The sequence below is a fragment of the Rhagoletis zephyria genome, unplaced genomic scaffold (genome assembly GCF_001687245.7).
Source record: "Rhagoletis zephyria isolate East Lansing unplaced genomic scaffold, Rhagoletis_zephyria_1.1 Rzeph_scaffold_01626, whole genome shotgun sequence".
Taxonomy (NCBI): Eukaryota; Metazoa; Arthropoda; class Insecta; order Diptera; family Tephritidae; genus Rhagoletis; species Rhagoletis zephyria.
The window spans coordinates 14,661-21,224 of NW_016158710.1; the positions used below are offsets into that span (position 1 = coordinate 14,661).

General features: G+C 48.8%; 1 long non-coding RNA gene across 1 annotated transcript in view; it reads left to right on the forward strand.

The window, feature by feature from the left end:
- The first annotated feature begins 855 nt into the window (after positions 1-855).
- Positions 856-6,564, forward strand: part of LOC108364662 (uncharacterized) — a 14,707-nt gene continuing 8,998 nt past the window's right edge. Inside the window, exons 1-2 of the long non-coding RNA XR_001847789.1 lie at positions 856-1,413; positions 4,786-4,788. This is a non-coding gene — a long non-coding RNA (uncharacterized LOC108364662). The remainder of the gene's footprint in view (positions 1,414-4,785; positions 4,789-6,564) is intronic.

A 6,564-nucleotide genomic window follows, 5' to 3' on the forward strand; every position in this document is an offset into this window, starting at 1 on the left:
AAAGTTTTGTTTTCTTTCATTTTTATCTCTTACGTCCTCATTCGGTGAAAATTCCATTACAAATGAGGCGAATTTATCATTCACAACACAAGCGGTTTGACTAAACGTGAACCATTCCCACGACAGCCGGTTCTACCGGAATGACTCGGGTTTTACCCGACTAAGGGCTGTTGTTTCGGCGAACTAACCCCGTTTACGTCATTGAAATATCTCGGAAGCTGTTCGTCCATAGAGCTACATTTGCTACGTATTCTTCTGCTCAGGGCGGCATCGAGTCAAACCCAAGGTCAGAAACTTACACCTGCTGTGTATGCCAGAGACGATTACACCACAATTCCACCTCAGTCAAGTGTAATGCTTGCGACGGGTGGAGTCACCTCAGAGTCTGCTCAGGCCTACGGACTCATCGGCAGTGGACCACATCATTCGTGGTCCCCTGCTGCTCACACAGAGCAGCCTCCACGGCAAACCCCAGACCACCTGAGCAGCTCAACACAAACACCACAGCACCACAACACCACAACACAATAGGCCACACCACAACCACGACAGGCCACACAACAGACACACCTCCATACAACAGACACAATCTCCTACAATCTGCACGGTGTGTCCGACCAGGATATTCCGTATCGTGACATCAGTCATTGCACTTGACCTTCCCTGACTGGTGCCACTTTAGGGCATGTTCAGGTCTGCGCACCACGCGAGATTGGACGAGGAACTTCGAGGGCCCATGTTGCGCTGCACGGTCGCAAACTCCAATTGCGACGCCACCCACTACCACCACAGGGCGGCACCCTCCACAGCAGAGCACACAGCACACAGCGGTAAGGCAACACACATTGGTGAATTGCGCCGGATAAAATGTGCACCGCCGAGATCGCGAGCGAGATAATGGCGGTGGCTTAGCGTCCACCACGCACCACATCGTTCAGTATCGGCTCATCGAAGCAGACATCGACCGCAGGGATACCACACTTGAATGTCAGGGCATTGCTATCAGGTCAGGCGATGTCAAGCTCGAAATATTAACGTTTACATACACCCTGTCAGTAGCTACCCGGCATGATATCACCCTGGAATAGGTGCCCTCCTCAGAGGTGAAAACCGTATGGCAGTTGGTGACTTTAATGCGCTCCATGATCTTTGGCATTCATGCCTGTCAAACTATCGTAGGGGAAAAGACTTGGCTGAGCAGATAGACGATTCGAATTTCTGCACAATGAACGAAGACGCACCCACCAGGATTATGGCCAGCTGCTGCAGTTCGCCAGACATAACAATAGGCAGCGCTGGTCTGATAAACAGCGCATCATGGCGACCTGTGCTGACCTTGGCATCAGATCATCTGCCCATAGTCATCTCGATCGATAAACCAGCCGACCTTGGTCCCGCGGAACACCGGACCTGGTTGAAAAGGCTTCGCGGAATATACTGAAAGCACCTTCACTGCGCTCCCCACACCAACCGACGTCCACATAGGTGATCGCAAGTTCCGCAGGGTTGTCACTGCTGCTGCAGCTCGCCTCGTACCAGCAGGATGCATAGCAGGATGCATGTAGCTTCGCCTCTGGTGTGAGTACGCATTGGTCAACAGTGATGTCACTGCCCAATAGACGAAGTGCGGCGACAGGGTTGAAATATCTTTCGGCGACCAGGCTTCGTCGGACCCGGAGCAATGCGCGAGCTATTTTAGCTGGCAATTTATACTGCATCCTCCGGCGGACAAAGCCAAGCGTCGGGTGACCAGAAGGCTGCACAAACTGCTAAAAACCAGTGCACCTCTTGTTTTCACTTTCGGTGAAGTTCAGAAGTAAACGGGTATCTCTCCGAGCTTTCTCTTTTCTTCACTGCTAGGAGCCTAACCCTCTCGCCTACAAAATCCTTTGCGGCGAATAACACCAAAATACTCGGAGTAACCTTCGACAGTCTGCTCTCCTTCTCTGTGAGCGCAACCGCAATTGCCAACAAAGTAAAGAGCCGCAACAAGGTCCTCAAGTCGCTAGTCGGCAGTACTTGGGGCAAACACAAAGAAACGTTGCTGGCAACATACAAGGCAACTGGCCGGCCGGTTCTGAACTATGCAATGCCCGTGTGGTCGCCGGAAACTAGTAGAACGCAGTGGATGAAGCTGCAGACGACACAGAACCCTGCACTTCGAACAGCGACTTGATGTCTTCTGATGTCGCCAGATCACCAACTGCATGACGAGGCGAAAATTATCCCCATTAAGGAGCACAACACAATGCTCTGCAAGCAATTCCTCGTAGGGAGCTACAGACGTGGACACCCGAACAGAAACTTGCTTGCAGAGGAGCCCTCTCCTAGGCACGTCAGATCTATATGAACTGACGGACGACATGCCCTGGCCGGCACAGGGGGTCAGTCTCAAGTTATGTAGACTCCAGACCTATGAATGTCGTTCTAGGCACACAACCACCTGACATCGATGAGACGAAGCTTTGTCTGCCTCCGGAGACTAGAACCACAATAGTCTAACTTCGCTCTGGCTACAGCAGCAGGTTAAACTCATACCTGAGCAGATTAGACCAAGATGCGCCAAATGAGTGTCCGGCATGCAGAGAGACACCCCACGACTCGAAACATCTCTTCGTATGCCCGCATAACGCGACACAACTAACGCCTCTGTCCCTGTGGACAGACCCTATAAAGGCTGCATGCTTCTTGGGTCTTCCGTTAGTTGAGCTTGATGACAACGACTAAGATATTAACCGATCTGGGCAGGGTTGTTGTAGCCGCTACAACAAAAACAACCAAACATGAGNGACTGAGATATTAACCGATCTGGGCAGGGTTGTTGTAGCCGCTACAACAAAAACAACCAAACATGAACATGGCGGCCAGTAAGTTAAAACATTTTGATTTTAATTCAAATTTTTCTCAAACGGCTTGTCAAACCTTCAAATACCCCCATACAAAACACAAATGTATTGAAGCAAAGGGGTATTTCGCTTCGTTTGTCAAGCCACTTGTGTTATGTATTTCGCTTTTACAAAGGACAAATCAGATTTCTGAAATAAATGTGAAAAGAAATATAAAATAAGAATATATTGCACTATGCCTTTTTTGACACAAAAATGAGAGAATTCGAATTGCATGCATTTTTTGCGAGTTTGGTTGACTATTTTTCGGATTTGCCCATATTCTTCTTCTTCTTATTTGGCACTGTAACCGCCTAAGCGATTTTGGCCGAGTTCAACAAAGCACACCAGTCGTTTCTTTTCTGTACTGACGCCAATTTGAAATGCCAAGTGAAGCCAAGTCCTTCTCCACCTGGTCTTTCCATCGCAGTGGGGGCCTACCTCATCCTCTGCTACCACCAGCGGGTTCCGAGTTGAATACATTCAGATCTGGAGCGTCGGTGTCCATTCGAACGACATGGTCAAGGCAGCGGAGCCGCGGTATTTTAATTCGCTGCACTATGTCCATGTCATTGTAAAGCTCATACAGCTCATCGTTCCATCGCCTGCGGTACTCGCCGTAGCCAACGTGTAAAGGCCCGTAAATCTTCCGCAAAATCTTTTTCTCTAATACTCCAAGAGCCGCCTCATCGGATGCTGTCATTGTCCATGCTTCTGCGCCATATACCAGCACGCCCATGATGAGTGACTTAAGAAAGGACTTTACTCCTGAATTGCCTACTCAGTCCAAAGTAGCACTTGTTGGCAAGAGTGACTCTGCGTTGGATTTCCATGCTGACATTATTATCGGTGTTAATGCTGGTTCCCAAGTAAACGAAATTCTCTACTTTCTCTAAATCATAACTGTCAACAGTGACGTGGGTGCCAAGGCGAAAATATGCTGACTGTTTGTTTGATGATAGGAGATACTTCGTCTTCTCCTCGTTTACCACCAGACCCATTCGCTTTGCTTCCGTTTCTAACTGGGAAAAGGCAGAACAGACTTCGCGGTTCTTGTTACCGATGATGTCGATGTCATCGGCGTACGCCAGCAATTGCACGCTCTTGTAGTAAATTGTTCCTGAGCGGTTGAGTTCTGCAGCTCTCATTATCTTCTCCAACATCAGATTAAAGAAGTCACATGAAAGGGAGTCGCCCTGTCTGAAACACCGTTTGGTGGCGAATGGCTCGGAGAGGTCTTTCCCAATTCTGACAGATTCTGACTGGTGGTACTGCTCAACGCCATTTAACACAGCCGTATCAGTTTGGCGGGGATGCCGAATTCAGACATAGCGGCGTATAGGCAACTCTTTTTAGTGCTGTCGAAAGCGGCTTTAAAGTCGACAAATAGGTGGTGAGTGTCGATCCTTTTCTCGCGGGTCTTTTCCAAGATTTTACGTATTGTGAATACCTGGTCTATGGTGGGTTTGCCAGGTCTGAAGCCATACTGATAAGGTCCACTTAGTTCGTTGACGGTGGGCTTCAGTCTTATAACATAGGCTAGGAAGCTGATCCCGCAGTAGTTGGCGCGGATGGCGAGGTCGCCTTTCTTGTGAATTGGGCAGAGCAGACTTAAATTCCAGTCGTCGGGCATGCGTTCATCTGACCATATTCTGCATAACAGTTGATGCATACACCTTATCAACTCCTCGCCACCGCACTTGAATAGCTCAGCTGGCAGGCTGTCAGCTCCAGCAGCTTTGTTGTTTTTCAGCCGCGTTATTGCTATTCGTACCTCGTCATAGTCAGGCGGAGGAACATCGACTCCGTCATCATCGGCTGGGGGATCGGGTTCTTCTCCACAACTTTCCGTGTTGCTACCATTCAGTAGCGTGGAAAAGTGTTCCCTCCATAATTTAAGTACGTTCTGAAGATCGGTAACTAGGTCACCATTGTTGTTCTTACAGGAGTACGCCCTGGTCTTGAAACCTTATGTAAGTCGCCTAACTCTCTGGTAAAATTTTCGGGCATTCTTCCTGTCGGCCAGCATTTCAAGCTCTTGACACTTACGTATTTCGTTCTCTCTTTTCTTATTGCGGCAAATACGTCTCGCTTCCCTCTTCAGATCCCTGTAGCGGTCCCACATGGCGCGCGTTGCGCCCGATCGCAGCGTACCAGTTGTTCTTTCGGGCTCGCTGAAATCTGGCTACTTCTTCGGGGGCGGTACTTAATGAGCGGGAGATGTGGTTCCACTTCTCGCATATGTCCTTTTGTAGAAGAGTGCTCTCTGAGAGCAGGTGTGAGAGTCGAGTAGCGAATGCATTGGCTGTCTGCTGTGATTGCAGCTTTTCGACGTTAAGCTTTCCTTGCATATTTGGGCGCACATTTTTTGCTGCACAGAGGCGGGTGCGTATCTTGGCTGCACCAAGATAGTGGTCCGAGTCGATGTTTGGCCCTCGGAGTGTACGTACGTCCGAAACGCTGTATCTCTTTTTCATTGGAGCCTGTTTTTACGTGGTGGGTCCCAAACCCAACGCACAACCCATTGTTGGGACGGGGGTGGTTTCGTAACCGAATACACATTTATAAAGCGAGCCGCCTGCTCCAAGACAGACACCCGCTTGCAGCCTCACCTACTGGTGAACAGACGCTGCAGACTTCAGTGAGCCCTTAAACCGAATAAGTCGGAGTGGCCCCACCAAAGCTCCCTCTCTTTCTGCCGTGACCCAAGGCTCCACTCGGATTGGTTACCGCATCTCGCACATGGGTTGCTGACGTTGCCCAAAGTGCGCGATCGAGGACGCCAGAGTCGGGATTGAGTATAGCCATTGCACTCCAATCGCCCATATTGCCGTCCATAAATTGGAGCGCCTAGCGTTGCGTTCTCCATAGTCAACGAGTGTCAGCGCACGCTAGTGATGAGTAAGCAAATCAATGTTGCCAAATTCCCATTTTCAAAAATTAAAGGGCTGTTCAGGAGGCACCTGAAATTGTGCATATGGAAACTGTGTATACGAAATAATGCATATGGAAAAAACCGAAATAATGCATATATGCACAGTTTCGGTTGAAAACCGCAATAATGCATATTAGAAAAACCGAAATTATGCATATGCACTCTTTCGTTTGAAAACCGAAATAATGCATATATGCACAGTTTCGGCTGAACACCAAAATAACGCATATGAAAAAGTCGTTTGAAAACCGAAACAACGTATATGACAAAAACGAAGTAATGCATACATGCACAGTTTCGGTTCAAAGCCGAAATAATGCATATGACAAAAACCGAAACGAAAACGAACTTCTTTCTGCATAGGCAGAATGCGGCCGCGCTTAGGGATTGTAACCCTTACTAAAAAGAACTCTATTTTCTCTGTTGCCGGAAACGAAGGGCGGAAGTATTTTTGCGCAGAACTTTTTCTGCGTAGGCGGCCTTCGGCCGCGCTTAGGGATTATAACCCTTACTAAGTAGAATTCTCCTTTCTGTGTTGCCGGAAAAGGGGACCGGAAGTATTTTTGCGCAGAACTTCTTTCTGCGCGGTCTTCGGCCGCGCTCAGGGGTTATTACCCTTACTAAGAAGAACTCTCCTTTCTGTGTTGCCGGAAAAGAGGGGACGGAAGTGTTTTTGCGCAGAACTTCTTTCTGCGTAGGAGGCCTTCGGCCGCGCTTAGGGATTATAACCCTTACTAAGTAGAA